At 41.0% G+C, this 23575-nt stretch overlaps 1 protein-coding gene and 1 long non-coding RNA gene across 29 annotated transcripts in view; one reads left to right on the forward strand and one right to left on the reverse strand.

The window, feature by feature from the left end:
* Positions 1-23575, forward strand: part of LOC144281191 (uncharacterized) — a 388757-nt gene that overhangs the window by 98601 nt on the left and 266581 nt on the right. For 9 of the 28 annotated variants that reach the window (XR_013349680.1, XR_013349679.1, XR_013349673.1 and 6 more), the window contains 5 exons: positions 7525-7661; positions 13416-13490; positions 19611-19958; positions 21979-22192; positions 22573-22719. The exons of 9 other annotated variants lie outside the window; for them this stretch is intronic. The gene's annotated coding sequence lies outside the window, so the exon portion shown is untranslated. 10 more of the 28 variants (XR_013349676.1, XR_013349674.1, XR_013349672.1 and 7 more) reach the window with 10 other exon arrangements.
* LOC144281194 (uncharacterized) lies at positions 12735-16229 on the reverse strand. Its single transcript, XR_013349698.1, has 3 exons — positions 15872-16229; positions 14180-14356; positions 12735-12806 (listed from the first exon to the last, which is right to left on the reverse strand). It is a non-coding gene; the product is annotated as an uncharacterized LOC144281194 (long non-coding RNA).

Consider the following 23575-nt stretch of genomic DNA (forward strand, 5'->3'; position numbering starts at 1 on the left):
CAGGGTAAAATATAGAAAATTGGCAAAACTCCATTTTCAATCCATGTTGAAAACTGGGATCAATCTTGCTTCTCTTTCTCCCTAAAATAGAAGGAAGAAATAAAAGAAGCCCTTCTTTATATAAAATTGGATCTTAGCATTCTCCAAAGGGGTGTCACTCCCTGGATTACAGATGAAAAGGGCTCAGTTATACCAGTGAATAATCTGGGATAGGGAAGTGGAGGTGAATGGTTTCCTATAACTGTAAAAAATCCTCAAGGGGACAGAGGGAAGCTTCTGGGGTCAGGGACCTGAGTCAGCAAGAAGCAGGGAGACAAGAAGGTCAGAGCGAGGCTGGGAGCGGGAGCTTGTACCATACAGACCTTCTTACCTCCTACTTGATCTGGGGCTCACCAAGGTTCCCTGGAGTTCTTTCTATCTTCTCTAAATGCCAAGAACAAGTTGAAAGAGGAAGCACTAGAAGCACAAGAAGATCATCAAGAACTCCAAACTCAGAAGTGTTTATTGATTTGTTCATTCAATATCACAGTATCCACTGTGCATCAAGCCAAAGGCCAAAGTTGGAGGTACAGAGATAAATGATTCACAGGTGGTGTCCCCAGGAAGCTTCCAGCCTAAGGGCCCAAGAATAAGCTGCATCTCACCAAGAGTCTTAGAATTCTGGCTGCATTTGTGTTCAAGTTTCCTTACTCATGGTTAATTTACTGTGCCAACCTTTTCCAGTGGATAGGAAACACCAATATCTTACAAGATGATCGAAAGCAATATAATCTGCACAACCAGGAGAATTGAATTTAGGTAGAGGCTGGGCTCAGGGCAGAGCCTAGGGTGTGGAAAGCGAGATGCCTAGGGCACAACATTTGGGGTGTTGTGACTCTCAGGGTCATGATAGTGCTGGGTCTGCCTAATGCTGATGGGTTGACAAATGTACAGGTCATCAAACTCTCTGAATTTGGTTTGCCTATCTATAAAACAGGACATGTCAACCTCAAAGAGTTGCTGAATCAATTAATACTATACTTACAAAATGTCATAAACACGTTAGTTTTTATCAAAAGTAATGATTGTTTTTTTATCTTTTTCATTAAGTACAATGACAGCATTAATAACCACAACCACAACATGCCTTGTGGTAGATCCAGCACATTATATTGGGAATGGACTATAGAAATAAAGGATCTGGTCCTATGCTTTAAAAAAGCAATAGTTAAATATAGTTAAATATAATAGAGTAGTTAAATACGGCAAGGTCTTGAGTGATGGAATCAGAGAGACTTTGATTTTTTAAAAGATTTTATTTATTTATTGAGAGAGAGAGAGAGAAAGAGAATCTGAAGCAGACTCCCTGTTGACATGGAGCTTGATTTCACGAGCTGAGATCTCTACCTGAGCTGAAACCAAGATTGGATGCTTGACCGACTGAGCCACCCAGGCACTCCAAAACTTGGATTTTAATCCCAGATCTATCACCTACAGCTACTTAAGTTAGCCTCTGGTCTCCCATTTCCTCATTTGTAGAAAGGGAATAATAACAATGACTCATAGGGTTGCTCCTGAGGACTCCATGAGACTAGGTGTGTAACACTCAGATTGCAGAGTCTTGGAGGACTCTCCGTAGATGTGAGCTGCTGTCGTGTGCAGGCTGCAGCCAAACCAGTCCCTGCTGGACCAGACTATCTCCTGACATAACTCATTTTTTCCGGTTCCCTTAGCTGAGCTCTTCTTACACCACTCTATGTCACAAAGATGTTCTTCCTACAGGCTTGGTTTTAGGAATAATTATACTAAATATTGTGCCTTTCTTTCCTAAGTTTCTCCAGAATTTTAGCTATGGTATGAGTGCCCAAAATGAAGGATTTGGACTTTTTCCTTTAAAATAGGAACAAGGAACTTCATTAACAGAATCAGGTTTTTATCTTATTAATTTAGTGAGTTCAGTATTTACCTTATGTTATTTTAAGTTGGTAATTTCAATATTTATTTTAATTAAAAAAATTTTTTTAAAGAGTGGGGAGGGCAGAAGGAAAGGGAGAGGAAGAATCTTAAGCAGGCTCCATGTTGAGCTCGGAGCCCAATGTGGGGCTCGATCTCACAACCTTGAGATCATGACCTGAGCTGAAATCAATAGTCAGATACTTACCTGACTGGGCCACCCAAGTACCCCTCTTTCAGTATTTATTTTAAAACTCTATTTTGAAGCTGAAAGTGAAAAAGAAGGACACACTTTGCTGCCTTTCTCTTGCTTCTAGCTGGGAGCTGGATGCATGAGCACAGCTGGTGAACCGAGAGCCACATGGGGCTCTGAGAGGCTTGGGAAAGAAATGTAGTTTTAGCTCCACGAGGAGGAGCAGGTTTGGACTAAGGGAAGGGCTATGAGCCAGGCTCCAGAAGGGGTCAGACAGTACTGTCTAACCTATCCATAGGTTTAGGGAAAGACCTAATGGCACAGGAGAAGATGTGAACCCCTCTCTTAGCAAGTACTTACTGAACACCCAGCGGCATCGTCAGAACTGTAGGTAAGGTAGACACAGCCTAGGCCCTGACCCTAACTAGCTTCTGCCTGGCATGAAGGCAACAGTGTTACACACAGGATGGAGGAACTCACTTCCACATGCAGGCATACAGATATTCACAGGTGAATATGGTTACAGTGCATCAATTTGCTTTTTTCTGGTCATATATCATTCTCTCATCTGTAATCTATCAGTTCCTGTTGGCCAGTGCCTTAATCCAACTTCTGGAATAGAATAGCCTTTAGGAAAAAGTTGTGAATGGATGAATGGATGAGTATATGGGCCCTTGAGGCATGCCCTAGCCCATGGTTCTAGGAAAGGGATTTCTTTTTCCAAATTATTTATTTTACAGTTGTCTGGTCAGATTCAGTTAATAAATGAGTCTTCATTTTTCATGATTGATTTTTCTTGCATTTGTTTATAAAATAGGGATATATGTATAAATGGATTTATACAATTCTTTTATTTTTTAGTTTTATTTTTTATTTAAATTCATTTTAATTAACATAGAGTGTATTATTAGTTTCAGGGGTAGAACTTAGTGATTCACCAATTGCATATAACACCTAGTGCTCATTATATCATATGCCCTCCTTAATGCACATCACACAATTATCCCATCACCCCACCTACCTCCCCTCCAGTGACCCTCAGTTTGCTCCCTAGAGTTAAGAGTCTCTTATGGTTTGTCTCCATCTCTGATTTAACCTTATTTCATCTTTAGGAAAGAGATTTTTAACAAAGATGAGCCACATGATTCTTCTTCACCAGAGGGAAGGGGTTATGGGCACCATGAATCTCCAGTTATTCTTGAAAAGTAGTTAATCAGATCATTGGAGGGGTGTTCTCTCATTTTCATAGAGTGTATTTTTATGCTCAAAAGAAATCAAAGCTGAAGACTTTGGGATGTATTCTGTCAAGATCCATGTGATCATTTTTTCCTTAAATTTAAGTTTAGAAATAAATGTGTCTCTAAAGATGGATTCAAATGCTTTGGTTTTGTGGTTAGTAACCATTATTAAACAAATGTGCTTCCCCTTTGTTTTTAGGCAATCGATGTGCTTAAAACTGAGAGCCCAATTGTGCTAAATCTACCCCAGCACCTGATAATTCCTTCTTGTTCTAACTTTGCATTGTGTTTTTATCTTGGATTTATAGGATGGGTTTTTCATGAATCCCCTGTATATTTGCAACAACTTCTTTGTATTTAAAGAATACAAAGATATAGGGACATAGATTCAACATTTTCTCAGAGGGATTTATGATTGTTCACAGAGTTCAAGAACCCCATCATTTTTGAATTCCCAGGACACACACACCTGTAGTGCTCAGTGATTAAGTTGAGGCAACAGATACCCAGGAGTAGATCTCTAGCTCATATCCACCTTTTATTATTGGAAACCCAGCTCCCTTGGATTTTAACTTGTCTTGGTTGCAGGATAGGGCCCATAGCAAGCCAGTTCTAGCCAATGATAGCTACATTCCTCCTGCCCTGGGGATAGTTCGCACTTTCCCACTATTTCCCATAAGACCTTTGGCAGGTCAAATATCACAAATCCTTCTATGATAAAAGTTCTATGGGAAGTGCCATTTACTTTCCTGTTTCCTTCTGTTGCTTTGGAGAGTATGTAATACTGGTGAAGAAGGCCATTAGAAAAAAGCTAGAGTGTAGGGACTGATAATGGATATTCACAAATAGGGCTGATGCTCACCTCTCTCCAGCTTGTCTTCTCACATTGCAAAGCTGTATGGGAGAGTGTGGCTAGTTGATTTCTAAGGTACTTAGTTTTTATAACTCCCTTTGACTCCCAATCACTGTTTCACTTATTGATACCCAGCAAATCCTGATACAGTAAATTTTTTTTATATCTTGATAGCATACAACCCAAAGTCTTCAGCTTTGATCTCAATCATAAGATAAGGCATTCAGCATAAACTTCAAATGTGGGGCAGGATTTGGGTGGTTGTGCTTAGTGGGTAGTCACAGCACTAAACAATAAGTCTAAGAGGAAACTAAAAGAGATGAAGTAATTTGCCCAAGATCACAAAATAATAAGAGAAGCAGAGATCCAAATCCAGGCCTTCTCAACCTTCAAATCCATGCTTAAATGCTTTGCAGTACTACCAAGTAGAGAAGAACACTCGAGAAGGTCAATTATGAGATAAGGGACTGCCCTGGGTGATGACATCACACATTAATTAAACCCCACTCTTCATGACAGCAACAAGACTCCAAGAGTACCCTGAAGTATTTCCATCCAAACCCTGGAACACAGAGTCACCTCCAGTCTCCAGGAAGCCAAGGACATTAACTGAGCAATTCTAAGTGGATTTGTCAGTCAGTTTAAAATTAGAGTATGCAACAAAAACCTTGAAAATAAGAAATGCCAAACACTCTATTCCCATGGTTGGATTTCAAAATTGTATTCTAAGGATAAAATCTGGGATGTACATGAAGTTGTACATAGAAGATGTCCCTTTCAGTGTTATTTATAATATAAAAAATGATAGATGGTCAAACCGATAGTCAACAAAGGGTCCCAGCAAATTATGGCAGGTACACACAGGGATCTTAGACATTCCCTGTTGTGGAAGCATCCATCATCATGGGGGAAAGGGTTCTTGCAATGTTACAAAAGGGCAGGTTAGAAAACAATATTTTTATTTCTGATAAGTATATTGACAGTCTAAAAGAAAGATTTGACTAAATAAAACACAAGGCCCAGAAGGGTGGGATTATGGTGGACTTTTGTTTTCCTCCTCATGCTTCTCCGTGTTCTCCAGTTTTTCTGTAATGAGCATGTATTACTTTTGTAATCAGAAATAAATGTCAAACAAATGTCACTTATTAAAGATACAAAGCCAAATCCTGTCCTCCAAGCACTCAGTTCAGGACACCCCTGAGTTATGCTGCTGGATGCTCCCAGTCTCGTACAGGGGGGTCTGACCTCACAGCTGTTGAAGAGACCCACTCCCTCTGTCCTTCCCCTGAGGATGCATAGCTGGCCCAGAGTGGGCTTGGCTGGAAGAGAACCTGAGTGTCATCTTCCCTACAAGGCCGTGAGAGTGATCTGATTTCACACATCAGACCCATTCTTCCTGAAGAATGTCCTTCTCCCACCCAGTGGAGTGGGACCTCTTGTTCCCCATAGTGTAAGGGGTTCTTATGGTGCAGGATGTGGTGATGGTCAGCACTGGCTTTTTCAGGGGATTCCTGGGGACCTCATGGTGGAGGCTTGTGGCAGGCCAGGACATGCATGGGCTTGCCTGAATTTACACTGGGAAACACTCAGGCTCTGCTTTGCTGCATTTTTTTTTTTTTTTTTTTTTTTTTATGAGTAAGTAACAGGTAATCCTTTTGGAGGGAGGTAGGATTTAAATCACACGTTGGTGACCTTACACCCAGAGTGAGCTATTGGCCATATTCAGTCCTCTATGTTCTGCCTTGCTCAGGATATTAAAGGTAATTGGTTAGACAGGCTCAGTGTTGTAACCAGCAGGCTATGGGCTGAATGATTTTGAAGGGCAGCCGAATTTCAGCCTTCCGAAATGCTGTCATTTGCTAGGAAATGAAGCTCTCCTCCACTGGAGCTCTCTCTTGCCTGCTGGCATCACCTTACAGATGCCCAGCCCCCAGAGCATTGGCTCAAGTGTGGGCAAGGTTTGCAGCCCAAGCAGGAGCTGAGGAGAAGGGTGGGCACTCCAAGCAGGGAGGAAGCTGGTGAGCAGCTGCTTTCACAGATTTCTGACCAGAGAAGGAAAAGTCTGGGAGGCACAAGAGCCCAACTTCTTTTGGTCTCCTGAACATGCAACCTGAACTTAGGGAAGTGCATCTGTGAGCACTCGGAGGGCAATGTTCAAAGCTCCACTGTGCATGTGTTCTCTCGGTCTCCTTGCCTTTCTTTTTCCCTCTTTGAAATGAAAAATAAAGCCACCTGTCAAAGCTGGTGATATGTTCAGACCTGTAACCCACACAGATTCAGGAAGACTTCAAAGTGGAAACTCCTTGGATCAGATTTCATTTCACTGCAGATGGTAAATTTATGTCCTGAGTTCCCACCTTTGCTCTCACTTCTGTTCTTTAAGCTGCTGAAGAGAATATACAGTGGTGTTAGGTGCAGACTAATGAGTTAAATGCCACTTATTCTCTCGAACTTTACAGACTATCTGGATTTCAACAGAGATGAGTTGAGACTCATCTTTTTATAGTTGAGCTTTTCTTTTTATAGACACTGGGGTCCTGAAAAGCATTTGCTGATAGAAGATAAAACATCCTTTGAGACTCTACCTTCCCTACTAGGGTGTCTGTCAACTTTCATAGTACTTGGGTTTATAACAATGGGGGTGAGAATAGTGTAAACTCATAGGGTGGTTGTGAGCTAATTGCATTATTCTATGCAAAACAGTAAGAATACTGCCTGAGACCAACTGTCATATAAATGTGTGAACTATCTTTTCCCCCCGAGGAACCAGACATGAAGGAAGCTGGTGAAGGGACGGTGGGTCCACATGCTATTTATTCAAAACTGTCTTGGGCAGCCCCGGTGGCTCAGCAGTTTAGCCCCACCTTCGGCCTAGGGCATGGGCCTGGAGACCCGGGATTGAGTCCCCCATCAGGCACCCTGCATGGAGCCTGCTTATCCTTTTGCCTGTGTCTCTGCCTCTCTCTCTTTCTCTGTGTCTCTCATGAATAAATAAATAAAATCCTTTAAAAAACTCTATCTTTACCCATTATCTAATGTAAACTTCTCTGAGAGCCATGATCTGGCCCCAGCTTAGAACAAGGAGACATATGTACAGTGGTTACCTTCCTTGGCTATTTTGCTCTAGAAAAGACTGGCATGCTGTCTCCTCAGAGAAGATCCACCCAATCTTTGCTCTATAATCTCTGAAATTCTATGATGCATGTATTCTGGGCCATGTAGTCCGGTTACATTGACTACAAAGCAGGTGTATTTTTCTCTTATCCCATGAGGCTCTCTTTATTGCTCCCCACATGGCTTTTTTGCAGGGCGCATCTGTCAACCTCTGGTTTGTGTTCCTTGTTCAACTAAGAAGCATTTATAAAGAAAGGAGGAGCCATGGCTTAGAAGAGATGTGGAATTTGTTCTGAAGCATCTCCCCTATACTTTGGACAGTGCCCTCCAGGTAAGTAGATTAGACAAGATCTCAGGGGAAAGCTTGTAGGGAAGAGTAACTACGTGTATACTGCCAAGGTGACACTCAGATTATCTTCCAGCCCCACTCCCTCTGGTAAGGGAGGGTCTCTTGTCTCATGAGGACAGAGCACTCATTTGCTTTCCAGATCAGTGACAGCTGACCAAGTAGGAGAGCATGTTTCTCCATGGTCCAAGGATGCTGCTTTGTGGACTGTAAGATTCAGGCAGAGGTCAAGCCTGTGTGCACTCTCAGGGTAATGGGCTCTTGGGTAGGTGCTCAAGACACTTTGTTGCTCATGATCTGGTCCTGCCTGGTCTCTCCTCTGGAGGACAAAGGAACAAGATGGAGTCTGGTTTGATATTGAATAGATCGCTATGGTCAGCTGGCTCCTGGTTAAGAAGTGTCCCCAGCGTGTGCATTTCCAGGTTGCACCCTTAGACTAACTAAAGAGGTGCAAGGGAATGCTTTAATCTTCATCCCAGGTGGACTTTAGCGCTCCCTTTATTCCTACATTCTTTTCCTCTTTCCATGTGGCACTTTCTGCCTGGATGAAAACCTTGTATGTAAACATCTTCTTTTGACAATCACCATTACCACTGGACTTTCAGCCAAGAATAAGACCATTCATCAGACATTCTCAGACTACAACTCGTTCCCTGATCTTGGAGAAGCGGAGAGAAAGTAGTTCCTGTCCTCTAGGAGCTCACAGTTCTGTGTGGCAGGCAGATGAGTGGAGAGGGAATTGCCAGGACCACAGAGACTGTTGCAGTGGAGGGGTACATGAGGCGTAGCTGGAGGGCTGTGTTCTTGACAGGCTGCTTTGTGCAGGAGAGGGGAGTTCCTTTCTCATGGGAAAGGAAGTTCCCCTGGGGATACTAATCTTCATCAGATGTAGCACGTCTCCTCCTTTAGGGACTGATACCGATATTAGCCACAGCCTTCCTTCATACTCTCAGAGAGTTTCAGGAAGGCCTGGTGTCTCCACACAGAAACTGAGCCTGGTTTTCAGTTACTTAGAGCCAATTCTTCTGGCATCATCACTTCACTGCTCAAGCTGTTCGGCTACACCTATTACCTGATTCACTTAAATATCGGCTGCCCCTGAGTTCTTTCCTTTATACTTCTTACCTTCTTATACTCAGGTTCATCCTGGGTGAAGTCTTCATAGCCTACCCATCCATTCTCAACCCTTTCTTGAGTTTCAGGAGTCACTGCCCATTCCCTTCATGTGGTAATTGCTGCTTATGACCCAGGTCTGTATCTGATCTCAGGGTCTCATATTCCTGGCACTTTAAAATACTGCTGAAATTTTCAACACTTTGGAACATAGATCCCTCCCCCTTGTGTTTGCTTGTCCCTTACCAAGCCCAGAATACTGGATTATACGTGGTAGTGACTCAAAAGGTTTCTGTTTCATAATAATTTTGCAGCTTTTATTTTCACATTTGTCAATAAATACTATTTGACTATATTACTCTTCCAGAATAAAGACAAACTTCTCATATGCTTACATACATGATAATTAGAATAGCTCCTATTTGTTGAATACTGACTATGTGCTGGGCTATAGATGACTTGTACTCATCATTTGATTATAACACTTATGATAACTTGCAAACTAAGTGTTATTATACGTATATTAGAGGTGAAGAAAGTCTGGTGGCTGTTGTAAGAGTCTGGATGGAACAAGGAAGGTGATCTATATGCTGACTATTCATTCAGTAATGGTCTACACCCATCGTGTAAGCACCCCTGCCAGGGGAGCAGTGAGTTGGAGAGCAGTGAGATGGTGTGTGAGAGGAGAGTTATTTTAGGACTGATGAGTTCCCTTCAACTTCAGAGTTACCTTTCTTTCCTTTGGCAGTGTTAAGCTTTAGGCAGAACTTACTTCAAATAAATTGATGACAAAAGGAGGGTCTCTTGGACTTTTGTACTTATCACGTGACTCAGGTACTCAATAAGGATTTAGCACAGCTGTGTTTTTAATAATCTAAGCCAGATTAAAGGGATCCGTGTTTGAAATGTGTGTTTTATTTAACAATGTGTTACTTGTAGCACTTCAGACACACGTGGGTTTCTGAGGTTCTATTGAGGAAGCTGCCTGAATGTTCAGTGTGCCACGGTTTTCACAAGATTTGTCTCCTCCAAATCTTATAAAAAATAAGCTTTAGTAGCTCCCATGTCCCTCAAATAAATGAACACTAATCAACTCACACAGTCACACAGTTCAGTTCATTTAATTTTTAAAATAGCTCCATGCTATTTTACTTTTAAAATCTTAAGAGATTTCCTGAATAGATCATTACCACCAAGTTGGTACTGACTTGTGGAGGCCATAAAACAAATAAAGTCATTAAAAATAATTTGAACAAAAGGAGTAACTTGATATTATGCCATCTACATTTGGTTAAAATGACGTTTTAAAGTTCTCTTTCATCTTACTAAACAGATCTCTAAAAGAAAAAAATGTGATTAATAATTATCCTCCATAAATCTTATGATAACTATTATAGTCTTTAGAGAATTATGAATCCACATCTGGAAAAAGTATTTTATATGCTACTGCCTGTAAAACAGCATGCCATGCATTTTACAAGTGCACGTTAGTAAGTAAAAATACGGTATGTTTTTTGTGTTCATCATTTTCCCCTGCAAAAGAAGTGTAAGCCTAGTTTATTTCATTATAAAGAGTGCTAATAAAGTTTATATTATGCTTGTTTTCCTCCCTTACTTTGGTGCTGATGCAGTTCCCCTAGATTATTTGAAATGAACTTTCTATCAGAACTCAGGGAAGCCTTCATTATAAGCCAGGTCGTTGGTCCCCTCAGAATCAATGCATGGGCAGAAGCCAGCTGGTCCAAGGGGGTGACAGAAACATCGCAGGAGGAAGCTAAAGCCATAGAAGCCACAGACTGCACTTTTTTTTTTTTTTTTTTGGCTCTCGAATGTGATTCCTTTTATACTATTTTAAATGCACAGGTCTCATGAGCTAGCGATTCAAAATGCAAGATCGGCTCATTTTTGGAATTAGAAATTTGATTAAACTTAAACATTTGTTAAATAAAATGAGTAAAGTACTTTGAGAGCCAACAATGTCCCTTGGAAATACAAAATGTTTTTTCGTTTCCAAGCAGCTGTTTGCAATAAGAAGTGGCTGGTGAGTGAAAGGGAAGGACGCCATTAAGTGAAGGTAACCCCTCCAGAGTTTTATGGAGCTCTGCAGTCATGTGAGCGCCATCAGTGATAAATATCACAATAGAGGTTGCAATGTGCCTGGTTTTATTTTCATGTGGATCCTTGAATATACTTTAACTCAAGTCACAGAATACATTTAATGACCGACCATGGAAAACCAAGATCGTAGTGTGCACAAAAGCAACCTTAGTGAAAAAAGCTGTAGAAATCTTATTTCTAGAAGAATAACCTACAATAACCCATAACAATAACACCTGTAAACCAAATTCCCTTTTGTTTGGATTTCAGAAAAGCAGCAGGTTAAACTCGACTAAAGTAGATACCAGGTTTTCTGTCTCCAGAGGGTTTTCATGCATTTATCTTTTGGGCCTCATTTCCAAGCCTTAAGTGACCAGATTAAGGGCTCAAGATGCTGTTGGAATGGTGAGGGCCGTAAAGTTCAGCGTCCAGCCCCCTTACCTCATAGATGAGGAATCTGAATGGCTGAGTGGGAAAGGAATTTGTTCTAGGGCCATAATAAGCACAGAGAGGACTAAGACCCATACACTCGATTGGGGTCCTCCAGCTCCTAGCTACTCCAGTTGACTGACAAGCATTGAAAATATTTCTTTTTTTTTCCATCGAAAATATTTCTAATTTAAAATGGGGTCAGCTTGGCCCATGAGGAGCGTTCTGTTCCCTTCATTGGGTCATCAAAACACATCTCCTAGAGCCTCATTTGCTCCACAGAGATCATTGATGGTGCCATGCACAGTGTCAAAAAAACACCACTCAGTAATGATAGATAGATGAACAAAGGTAACTTTAGTGCACTCAGGGCATGTGGAGAAATAGTTCTATTGCTTGAGGTTCCTAGACATACTTTCTATCAATAATTAGATGTGTGAGCTTGCATAATTCTCACAACAGCATGCATCTAAATTGCTTCAACTTTAAAATAAGATTGGAAAAGATGATTGCAAGGAATGTATATGCTAAGGAATTATTCCAAGATTGGTTTCAGAGTTCTGATGAGTGATAAGATTTTCTAATATCTGTTCCAATTTCTATCTAATGCTTATAAATATGCCTGTATCAGTTAAGCCTTCCAGTGGAACAAACCAGCCCCAAACTTAGAGGCTTAAAGCAACAGCCATTTATTTAACTGATGATCCTGTGGGTTGGCGATTTTGGCTGGGCTCACTCATATGTATGCGGGATGATTCTGCTTCTGGGGTTAACTGGATATTGGTTGTTGTGGGTAATAGAGACACATCTGGGCACATCGTTTCTCTTCTCCTGTAGGCTAGCTAGCCTGGGCTTGTTCATATGGTGGTCGTAGGTTCTAGGAGACACAGCAGAAGTAATCAAGGTCTCTTGAGACCTAAACTGGGAACTGGCACATCAATTATTTCCATAGCATTGTATGGCCAAGCCATAAGACCCAGCTGATTCATGTGGGAGGGGAAATAACCTCCATCCTTCAGTGGGAGGATTTCAGTCTCACTGTAACATCAAAGTAACGTGGATACAGAGAGGAATGGAGGATTTTAGCTATTTTTGCAGCCTACCATAGTGCCTAACTCTTATTATTCAGAACACTACATGCTCCTTGGATCAGCAGTGCTAAGACTTTGAGCTTTCATGAACCAGTAAATAAAATAGAACAGTATAAAGAATCCACATGAGTATTAAAAATTGGCAAATTTTGGTTATAGTAGGTAAGAACACCTAAAACCAAATACCAATTCTCCTCTATTCCCATCATATATATGATAGCAAGGACTTCATGAATCTCTAACTCTAGGGATGTAACATTGAGGCTTGGTGCCCTGAGTGCAGTTTTAGCTGGTAGGAGGAACTGGCCCTCAGAGACTTTGGTTCTTACCTCCGCACTGCAGTCAGCAGCTGTGAATCCTTGATTAAACCATTTACTTGTCCGAACTTGAATTTTCTTATCTGTAAAATGAGACAGTTTCATTGTATTTTTGTGAGTATTACATGAAATAACATATGCAAATGCTTGACACTCTGCCTGGCTTGTAGTAAGTGCTCAGTGTAAGACAGTTGATTATTGGATGGTTGATTTGGTTTTGAAAAAAATGTTAATTGATTTTTATATACACGCCTTTCCACTGCTGGAAAGGAGTAGGAAATGCCACAGATTTCTTTTTAACTCTGATTGGACTGTATTAGGAAAATACGAGAATAAAATAGATATAAAATTCTAGCTGCATTTCATGAAAATGCAAACGAATAGCTATAATAGCATACTTTTCTCACCGATATTCAACTAATATCAGTACCTCCACAATTTAATACTTGTTCTATGGATAGCACTTCCCAATCATGTGTGTTTTATCTCAGAGTAAATAGTTTCCCAGGGCTTGTCTGATACCCTAGGAAGTTTTGCAGGAAGTGATTTACTAGCCTTTCTTTCGCTACCAACTTTTGTGACCACTAACTACCCCAATAGCTAATATGTAAAGGACCACTTATAACTTCGTGGAAAAAAGACTCCCATTTACTCTTTTGAGTATACTGATCTTATTCTTATAATTCTCTCAGGAAAAAGAGATGAAGAAACATAGCAGAATAATGCGATGACCTCAGTTTGTGTGAAGCCACTGTTGAATGGAACGGGTAGGAAATGGTTTTGTTCAATCCCTCCTACCAGCTGTTTCTGAAGCTCTACCTTTTTTATTCATAATTTTCATCGAACAGTCCCTTAGCAGCTATTATTAAGACGAGATTACATGCAGAACTGCTTCTTGGTTGCACATTGGAGTTATAAAAATTTCAATATGCTAGAACTAACCAGGCTTTAAGACTAAGACAAAATGATTTTTCAGCGAGTCTATTTACATCATAGCCTGTCACCAACTTTTTTCCCCACTGCTCTTCCTATCCAGTTGGCTTCCCCAGTCTGTATCTGAGTGGTTTCCATTTTAGGTAGAGAGAGAACAATGAACGTCACTGCTTGTCCTTGCTGCACTTGGTCATCATGGGGTTTTATTTACACTGGTGACTTCACATGGTGCCTTGCTCCACACTGATTAGTGAGAGTGGTTTCCTCACCTCTGCGGTGCCCACCCCCCACCCCATTCTTAATCCTGTGACATGCCAAATGGGTCTACCGCTCAAAGAAGGTTTCTGAAGCAATGGAAGGGTTAATTCTTTCTGTAGCTATCATATTGTTTTCTTAGCATCCCTAAAGATGTAATTCTTGCCAAAAAAATAATCTCAAACTTTACTTGAGCCAAAGAAACTGCCTCAGCAGCTTTCTTAATTCTGACAGTGTTCATGAATCCTTTTCACTCCTCCGTACATACCTTTATACCTTCATGTTGAAAAACGCTGTGTGAGCGTCTGTGCCACGTGTGTCCCTGCATTCTTATTTTCTTTTGAGGTCTGACGTCCAAGCTTGTTATTCAAAATGATTGCTGGTGTGATTTTTGTACCCTCTATTCATCTGGAAAGATGACGTGAAAGTAGACCAATTGATAAACCTGAGAAAAACAAAGGGAAGGAGGATGTTATGAATAATAGCAATAAAATTAACTTCCCTACATTAAACTGTTAATTCTCTGAACTTAATTTTAAAAGCCTAAGATTGGGAACTTGAAAATTTACCACTTGGCATCTTTCTCTGTCTCTCTTTCTATACTGGATTGAGGGAAACCTGTAGATTATAGCAATCATATATGTCTGACCCGTCATTTGGATTTTTAAGCTTTCTTTGGCAAGCATAATTTGGTATCCTTTTATTTTTTCACTTTACTCAGAAAGATAAATACCTTTGTGATGAGGTGGCATGCAAATCCCTTGCCATACAGCAAACCAACCTTAAATACTATTCTCTTTGAAATGGAACTGACCTCCATAGAACAGAAGGGAGGCAATAACAAAACAAAAATGCCTCCCTGAAACAGAACCCAGAATCTAAAACCAGTCATTCTCTTGAGGGTTGAAAATGTTTCCCTTCAAATGAAATTAGACTTGTGTTTCTACCATTATGGTTTTAGCAATGGAAATTTGATAAGGATGGCCATTTCTCTGTTTCCACATGGTCCAGGAGATCTGGACACTTCTCAGTGAACTGCCCACATTCCTGAGCAACACTTTTCTAATAAAGTTGAATACATTTCCTCTGGTGACACTAATGATGACTTGTTCAGACTTAACCTACACATCTCCTGAGGCTCAATGCACGACTCTAGATAGGTACGGATAAATGTCTTAAAGTCAAAGTGTTTGCATGCATGAGATAACTGACAACTTTTGAAATACATATCCAGAGTTGTGGGTACAATTTGCTAGGAAGAAACAGTGAAGAGCACTGTAGGTAGAACAACAGGCTGGCAAAGGTACGGGTTATGTTGAGTGTCAGTTAAGAGTTCTGAAGGCTGCACTGAGGATTCATGTAGAAAAACAGAGAAAGAGGAGGTCAGATGGGTACAGTAGACAGCTTCTGGCGTGGCTCCCAATGATTTCTGCCTCCTGGTATTAGTGTCCTTATGCAGTCTCCTGCCCTTGAAGCTAGGCTGGACCTGGTGACTTGCTTTTAACGAATAGAATATGGCAAAAGTGGTAGGATGTCATGTTCATGATTAGGTTATAAAGACTGTGACTTGCTTCTTGGTAGCCCTCTCCCTCTGACTTCTCTTGCAATCTTGCTCTGATGAAACAAGCTGCATATCATGACCTGTCCTATGGAAGGGACCACATGGTTCAGAAGTGAGGCAAACCTCTGGTTAATGGCCAACAAATAACTGGGTCCCTCCTTGCAGTAGTGACATGCAACTGAATTCTACCACAATCATGGAAAGAAGCTGGGAAGCAGATCCCTCCCCAAGCAAGGTGATTGCTTTGTATGAGACTGCAGTCTTGGCAGAGACCTTGATTGCAGCCTGTGAGAGACTCTGAAGTGGAGGACCCCATACACACTGTGCCCAGATTTCTGACCCACAGGAGCTACGTAAGACTAATTGTAGTTTAAGCCTCCGAGTTTTGGTATAACTTACTATGCAGCAATGGGTGTTGTATCAGTCAGTTCTCCAGAGGAACCATATAGAGGATACACACACACACACACATATATATTTCTATGGAGAAAGAGTGAACAAAAGAGAGGAGAAGGGGGACGAAATCATAAAGAGTTGGCTTGTGAAGTTATGGAGATTGATACTCCGTCTTCAGTGTGGACCAGCAGGAGAAGACCCAAGAGAACCATTGGTGTGGAAGAAGTCCAAAGACTTCTGGAGTTTGCTGGAAAGTTCCCTCTTGCTTGGGGAGGCTAATCTGTTTGTTCTGTTCATGCCTTCAAATGATTGGATGAAGCCGACCCATATGACAGAGAACAAGCTGCTAACTCAAAGCTGATTTAAGTGATAATTTCATTCAAAAATACCATCTAAGTTGACAAATAAAAATAACTATTACAGATGTGATGTCACACTTTAAAGATTCCTTTCAGAGAAGCTGGAACTCAGTAATATCCTGGGCAAGAGAGAGGACCTTTCAGCTCCTCAACATGCTGTAGTATGAAAGAAACAGCATTTTGGGATGATAAATCTGACATTGCTGGGTGACACTTATAGTTAGTTACAGCTCAGCTGAGGCCGTGGTCGATGATTTTGAGGACTTAGGAGCAGGTAATTACAAGTACATTTTAACCAACTGTTAGAGAACAAATACCTACGTGGTGCCTGCATAGATTATAAAACGCACAATACTAGCATCCTTGAAATTCCCAGGTAGTCCCACCTGATCAGAACTCCCTTTCCTTCATGAGTTGTTATAATATATTCCATGATCAAAGAACTTGGAAAATGTAACTAAACTTGTATCAGTGGAACTCAGAAGGTATACTGATTGTTTTAGATGTATTAAGATTTCCCTTCTCAACTAGATATGTTCTCCTAAGAGCAAGGGTCTTGTCTAAATGTTCCTTGTGGGGACTGGTAGCTTTCAAGCAGAGTCATGATCACCTCGTGGGTGCCATGTTGGTATTCACTTTTGGTTATTTGACAACTGGGTTTATGGGAGCAATCTCAAATCTCAGAACTGTCAGGAGGTAAGATGTTTTGGTGGGAAAACATGTGCGGCTGAGCCCAAATATCCCTCAAAACATTTAGTCTTTAGGGAAAAATTATCTATCTGTAAAGAAAGAGCTATGCATAGGCAGCCTAGGCTATGTTTTGTATAGACAGAGTTGAAATGATTGGGGCTTTGAGTCTTTTATACTATTTAAAGATAACTGCTGGTTTTCAGTGCTCAAAACTCAGGTGCTAGGTTTGTGGCTATGTCATGAAGGTTAACAGGCATCTATACCGGAATTTAATTTATTGTTGTTGCTGTTGTTGTTGTTGTTGTTGTTGTTGTGTGTGTATGCGTATAGGTGAGGAGGGGAAGAAGAGAGAGAAAGAGAGAGATTCAAAAGTCAGAGCCGATTCTGAAGGTCACACAAATGCAGTGGAAGCCCACTGTCCTGCCTGCAGTATTTTACCAGGTGACGAAGTTTCTAGGCTCTGTGGAAAATATATTCTGAATTTCTTCTATAAATTTTAAGTGTTCGTTTCATTGTGGCCTGCTGGCACTAGGATTTGGTCTGTCAAGGGTATAATAAAAATGGACATGATGCTTTGAAATGCCAAGAAAAACAAATGCTAAACAGGAGCCTGAGCAGGCTAAAATATGCAAACAAGCCAAGGGCTCTTACCCAGAGCAGGATGGGGGGTTTGGGGTGTGCAGGAAAGGGGGAGCACTATGCTGTGGAGTGAACCGTAGGATTGCAGCACGCATGGTGAGAACACTTGCACATCAGGCAGGGAGGCACTTGATGCATGTGTTCAGCTGCAGGTTTAGTTGAGATTAATGTGCTTTGATGACCAGTCCTATCCTAAAGTTTCCAAGAGAAATCAGATTCTGATGCCAAGTTGCCTCAAAACAGATGGGCAAGACTTTTCCATGGGGAAAGAGCACCAAGGTGAAATGCCACATGTCAAGAGAAGGTATTTCAAACTTAATTCACAACAGGCAGTAACGATGTAGAAGAATAAACTGGCCTTTAGAAATTTCTGGTGTGAACATTGAGAAGGAACCCAAAACTCTGTTCTTAGAAAAACTGTCCTCTCCCACTGTCCTTTTAGGTTTCCAAATTTCACCTGTTGTGAAATGCTAGCATTTGTTGCTGGAAAAGGACACCAAATAATGTTTTCATCCTCTGCAAAGAAAAAAATCTCTGTTTTCATGCATTCAGTATGAGACCAAATATGTCATCACTTTTGCTCAGTGTTACAAAAGGGGGAATTTTTCAGCTGTCTTTATTGGAACAGAGCATGTTTTCACACTACTTTATGTCAGTGTCTCCCATTTTAAACTCTTGTTTTTATTGGACACTTTGGATTTTTTCAGCCCAAATTGCACATATCCAAAACCCACTAGATTGTAGGCCAGATGATTGGGCCAGAGAATAGCCACTTATTCCCAGATCTGTGTCAAAACTGATTGAAGTAGAGGTCCAAATATTCCACCTGCATAAGATCATCTTAACTCCCCGGAAACTCTGCTCTTTCCTAAGATGGTATGTGTTGGTTTTAACTATAGGCTTTATTTTGACAACGTCCAAATTTGTGTTATTTAGAACTTAAAAAAATGTTATATCTCACAGAACCCCAAGTATGTGTGAATTACCACCACTGAGGCTGCACACCTGTCCTGTGGGCTGCAGCTGGGAGAAGAAAAGAGTAGGGCTCATACCTGCTGTGTGTGTGTGTGTGTGTGGTGGGGGTTGGTTTGCAAAATAGATGCAAAGCATGTAAAGTATCTTTCTATAGAAACAATGTCAGAGGGCAACCAGGGTGGCTTAGCAGTTTAGCGCTGCCTTTAGCCCAGGACGTGATCCTGGAGACCCGGGATCAAGTCCCATGTCAGGCTCCCCGTATGGAGCCTGCTTCTCCCTCTGCCTATGTCTCTGCCTCTGCCTCTCTCTCACTCTCTGTCTCTATGAATAAATAAATAAATAAATAAATAAATAAATAAATAAACAAACAAACAAACAAATAAATCTTTAAAAAAAAGAAACTATGTCAGAAATATTGCAGGGACAAATGAGTAACTGGCAAAATACAGAATGGAAATAACAGTAAAATTCCATATTTAGTCTAAGCACTAAAGTAATTACAGATACATTAATAAATGTAATACATAAATCATATAAGCCTTTCCTACTTAGGGATTCATAACTCATAAATACTCATAATTAACAGCTATCATTTGAATTCTTAAGTGTTATACACTTGTTAAAGGGTAAGTGTGGTACAATGAAAATAATACTAGTCTTAGCTTCAGAAATTATGGATTTTAATCTAATTTTATTATTAGCTGTGTGACCTTGGGCAACCTGTTTATGTTTAAGTTTCCTCAGTAGTACACTGGAGGTAACGATAGTCATCTTACAGTCATTGATAGAGTGGCTAAATGATACAAAATATGAGAAGCATTTAGTGCTATGCCAGGTATGCAGAAGGCACTTAATTAATAATTGTATTAGAAGGAACAAAAACATGAACTTGGCATTTGTATAGGAGATCCATATGTGCTATGTATACATAAATGGGGAAATAACAGATATGAAAGAGGCATATTAGGGCTGGGAAGGTAGGCACAATGATGACTTAGGGTAAACAGGGTGATGGTTTCTCAGGATGACTAGCTTTTGAGGGTAGATACCTACTGCCCTATGCATCCTCTTGTCCTTAGGACCTGTTCCTCCATCCCAACCTCCATCGTGATGAACAGATGAATCACCCATCTCTTTGGACTGGAGTCTTCAGATGCCAACACATAACTGAGTTCAAGCAAACCAACTTTTTAACTGGATTGGAGTCAGTTGTTCTGAAAGCATTCCTAAGGGAATACCTGGACATGGGCTAAGGGAAGTTGGAAAGTTGGTATGGACGTGATAGTCACCCACCCACCATGGTAACTTCTATTTGCTTCCATTAGCAGCCTTCCTAACCTGCTGTGGACAGCACAGTGCCAGGAGCGCCTTTGTCATGTAGGACTGAGGTTCAGGAGGTTGAAGGAGAGTAGCTACCATTCTGCATTGTAAGTGGAGGCTGGTATTTAAGAGCAGAGGCTCTGCCTAATGAGATACTTTTCCATGTCAGCAAGTACTTCTTCTCTTAGTTCTTCCCTACCCACTTTTCCATTTGGAGTGTTTGATACTTAACTCATTTGGCCTTGATTTTCTAGAGTTTATTCAACAGATATTTGTTGAGCACCTGCCATGTTCAAGACCCATTGCTGTAACTGAGGGAAATTCATAAATGGCTCATTTTTGCAACCAATTCTTGCATACACTGCTTGGTCCACTGACCATTTTGCCACTTTCTTTAAAGGTGATCTAAACTTACCAATCTTTATCAAGAGATTAGTTTGTGGACCACTCTCTGATAAGCATGGTAGAAGTAAAGGAGAGGCATAGAATGGACCTCATGGTTTCATTCCAGATTTTTGGTCCCTTCTGAGCCAGCTTAGTGAAGAGGCTTTCCATGAGGCAGTGTACTGGCAGAGGGACTGCCAAGGAGAGACCGGGGGAAAAATAAAAGAGGAGGCAAACACATGGCCGGGCAAAGGATGCTGGCCATTATTTCAGACATGTAAGCAAGATTAAGAGTTGGGGATCAGGACCATGAAGCAGGAAGGAAATGAGCTGAAATCCCTTTTATGTAACATTTGATGTATGCTCCAGGGGGATGTCAGGTGGCTGAACGGCAGACCATAATATGCTCTACCTACAAAATGGTAAATAATCTTATTTTAGGATAGTAGTAGATACATTGTCCAGATGTTATTTTTTTACACTCATAATTACTAGATGATTTATACAGACTAAAATTATTATAGGAATTATATTTATTTTTTTATTTCAATTCTAGTTTATTAAAAATTGGTTTTAGGTGTAGAATTCAGTGATTCATCCCTTACATACAACACCCAGAGCTCATTACAATGAGTGCCCGCCTTAATGCCCATCACCCATTGAGCCCATCCCCCATCCACCTCCTCCATCAACTGTCAGTTTGTTCTCTGAAGTTAAGAGTTTCTTGTGGTTTACATTTTAGAAAGGGGGTCGATTTCTCATTGTACCAGACTTGAGGGATGACTTTCTGGGGGAGATTCAATTAGGGCTTTGTCTCAAAGAAGCAGTGATCTTGGGAATCAGAGCAAGGTGAAGGAAGCTGACCACAAGCAGCCCACTGCCCCTCAGCACATGGGGCCCCTCGACTCACCTCTGCTTAAAACTCCTTTCATCAGTGCCCCAGAGGCTACCACTAAACATCTTCTGGAACCCAGAGATGTGCTCTTCCCATCACTCCTGCCCTTCCTGTTCTTTTACAACATGTAACACCTAAGTCCTTCCCTGAATCCCAGATCCTTTTCCTGAAGCCCAAAGACACAGCTTCTGCTTTCTATGGACTTTGTCCTTCCAGATAGCCTACCAAATTGCAAACATCATCTAGTAAGCCCCTTCAACCCACCATTTCTAATCTTTCATTCAGAAAGTACAAGCACAATTTAGTCACTGGGTACTGAATGTTTGCCTTGATCTGCCTGGTGCTGTACCATAGGTCACAGGTGCAGGATGTGCAAGTCACATGCGTATGATCTCTATAATGGCATCTAGATGCTAATAGGCAGGGCAAGTGTTATGAGTGACATTTTAGAAAAGGGAGGAGTGAGTTGTAGGAAGCCTTGCATGAGTCACCCAGCCCACTTAGGGCAAAACTAGGACAAAACATGAATCTCCTGACTCATGGTTTCATACTTCTTTCTGCCATGTGGTCCTGCCACCATTATACCTCTTACAGGCAAGCCTGACTAAAAGGACAGATCCTGCTATTGTGCTCACATTTCAGATGAATTAAATATTGGAGAACTTACATCATTTGCTCAAAGTTACATAAGTGGCAGACATGTGGCTTGAATTCAGGACAGAATGAATGCAAACCTGTGCCGATAACCATCACACAACCCAGCCATGGTTAAAGGCTTGTGACTTTAAGGTAGAATTTACACTCACTGATGGTAAACAGGGTCTTGTGCTTTGTCTCAATGGAAACAGGAACTTGGTCACAGAGGAGTGTTTGAATAAGGAAATGAGAAGCCTTGTGAAACAGTGAATGCCCTACTAATGGGTGTCTATGCCATTGGAGATGCTGCATAGCATGAGTAGAGTCCCTCATTATGAAGGAATTTGGAATAAATGTTTTCTAAGAAGTCTTCTAGTCTTGGCATTCGTAACTTCCATGAAGTCAGTGTCTACCGTGGAATTTGCTGTAAGTGGAAAAGCCATGTCTAGAGGTTCCCTTCAAGTATCCTTGAGCTGGGAGATAGAAAAAGTGGTCTTCACTTTCAGGACATTACCTTGAAGGTTTAATGAGTCATGGAAAGTCTTACAAATGCCATTTGGGCCACTAACAATACCCAGTGGGTCCCCTACTCCTGCTCTCTGTCCTCCCTTTCTTCTTCCCTTGGAGTCCCATCTAAGAATCAAAACTTCTGTTTCCCCCTCTGAGTATTGTAAAAACTCTTTTAGGAAAAGAATAGAAAGGAAGAAAATTTAAATGTCCTTAAGACTGGGCTACCTGAGTGATTTCTCATTTTTATGTTTGGTTTAGGGTCTGATCCAAGGTGATTTTTTATCTCTGTATTGTAGGAACGTAGTTTCTAATATGTCAGCTCCATCCTGCTGAGTGTTCCATCAACACCCTTAACCCAGTTATCTGCAAGGACTTTGACCCCAGACGGGGAGTCCCAGATGGAAGCCAGGACATTGCTTCAGGACGGACTATGAAAAATGCATGTAAGATAGAAAAATGTGAATTATGTGTGAAACAAACAAAAGCACCAGGCAACATGGAATTTGTGTCAACAAAAGCTTGCTGCAAGCTGTTGCTTGCTTCTAAGGGGAAGTAGACTCTGGGGCCCAGGGAACGGTAGCAGAGAAGGACTTTTGCACAAGACTTGCAGAAACAAAAGGGGTGAACTGTTTTGGCTGTAATTGCTTTCAAGTTCTTAAGCTCTCCTCTTTCTTGCAACCACCTCCCCTAGCATTTGTTATGCAGCTGGGGAAGTTACTGATTATTGAGCTTGTCTGAGCCATGAGAATGGGAATAACTGACATTTAAAATATTTTGACATACTTAAGAGAAGAGAAAAACAGTCCAAAGGGTGGGACCTCCAGTTGACTTTCTTGTTGACTATAAACCAACTCCATGACTGGATTACTTGGGTGAATAAGGGGATGGCAAGGTTCTCAGAAAGATTCATGCATTGGAATGTCTAGCTCACGTTCCAATTAAAATATTAAATCTGGTGATATTAAACTACATAGACTTTTGCTGCCACCAACTGAAAATATTATAAGTACTAGTTTCCAAGCTAGCTACAGAAATCCAAAATTATCATTCCCTCACTGAGAGATATTTCTAGGCAAGAGACAACCAATATGCACATTTTTTAAAGCAAATTATCTTCAGTTATTTAAAATGATTACCCCGTTCCTCTCTGGATCACTGCTGGAGATCCAGGCATCCAAGTGCCATAGGCTGCTATGTCAAATATAATAAATAACATTCCAATTATATTCTGGGGGGGCCTGCACACAGCCCTAAGTTGGCTCACAGCCACTCTTGCTACCACCAGAACTGCCTTCCTAA

Source organism: Canis aureus, chromosome 12 (genome assembly GCF_053574225.1).
Source record: "Canis aureus isolate CA01 chromosome 12, VMU_Caureus_v.1.0, whole genome shotgun sequence".
Lineage (NCBI taxonomy): Eukaryota > Metazoa > Chordata > Mammalia > Carnivora > Canidae > Canis > Canis aureus.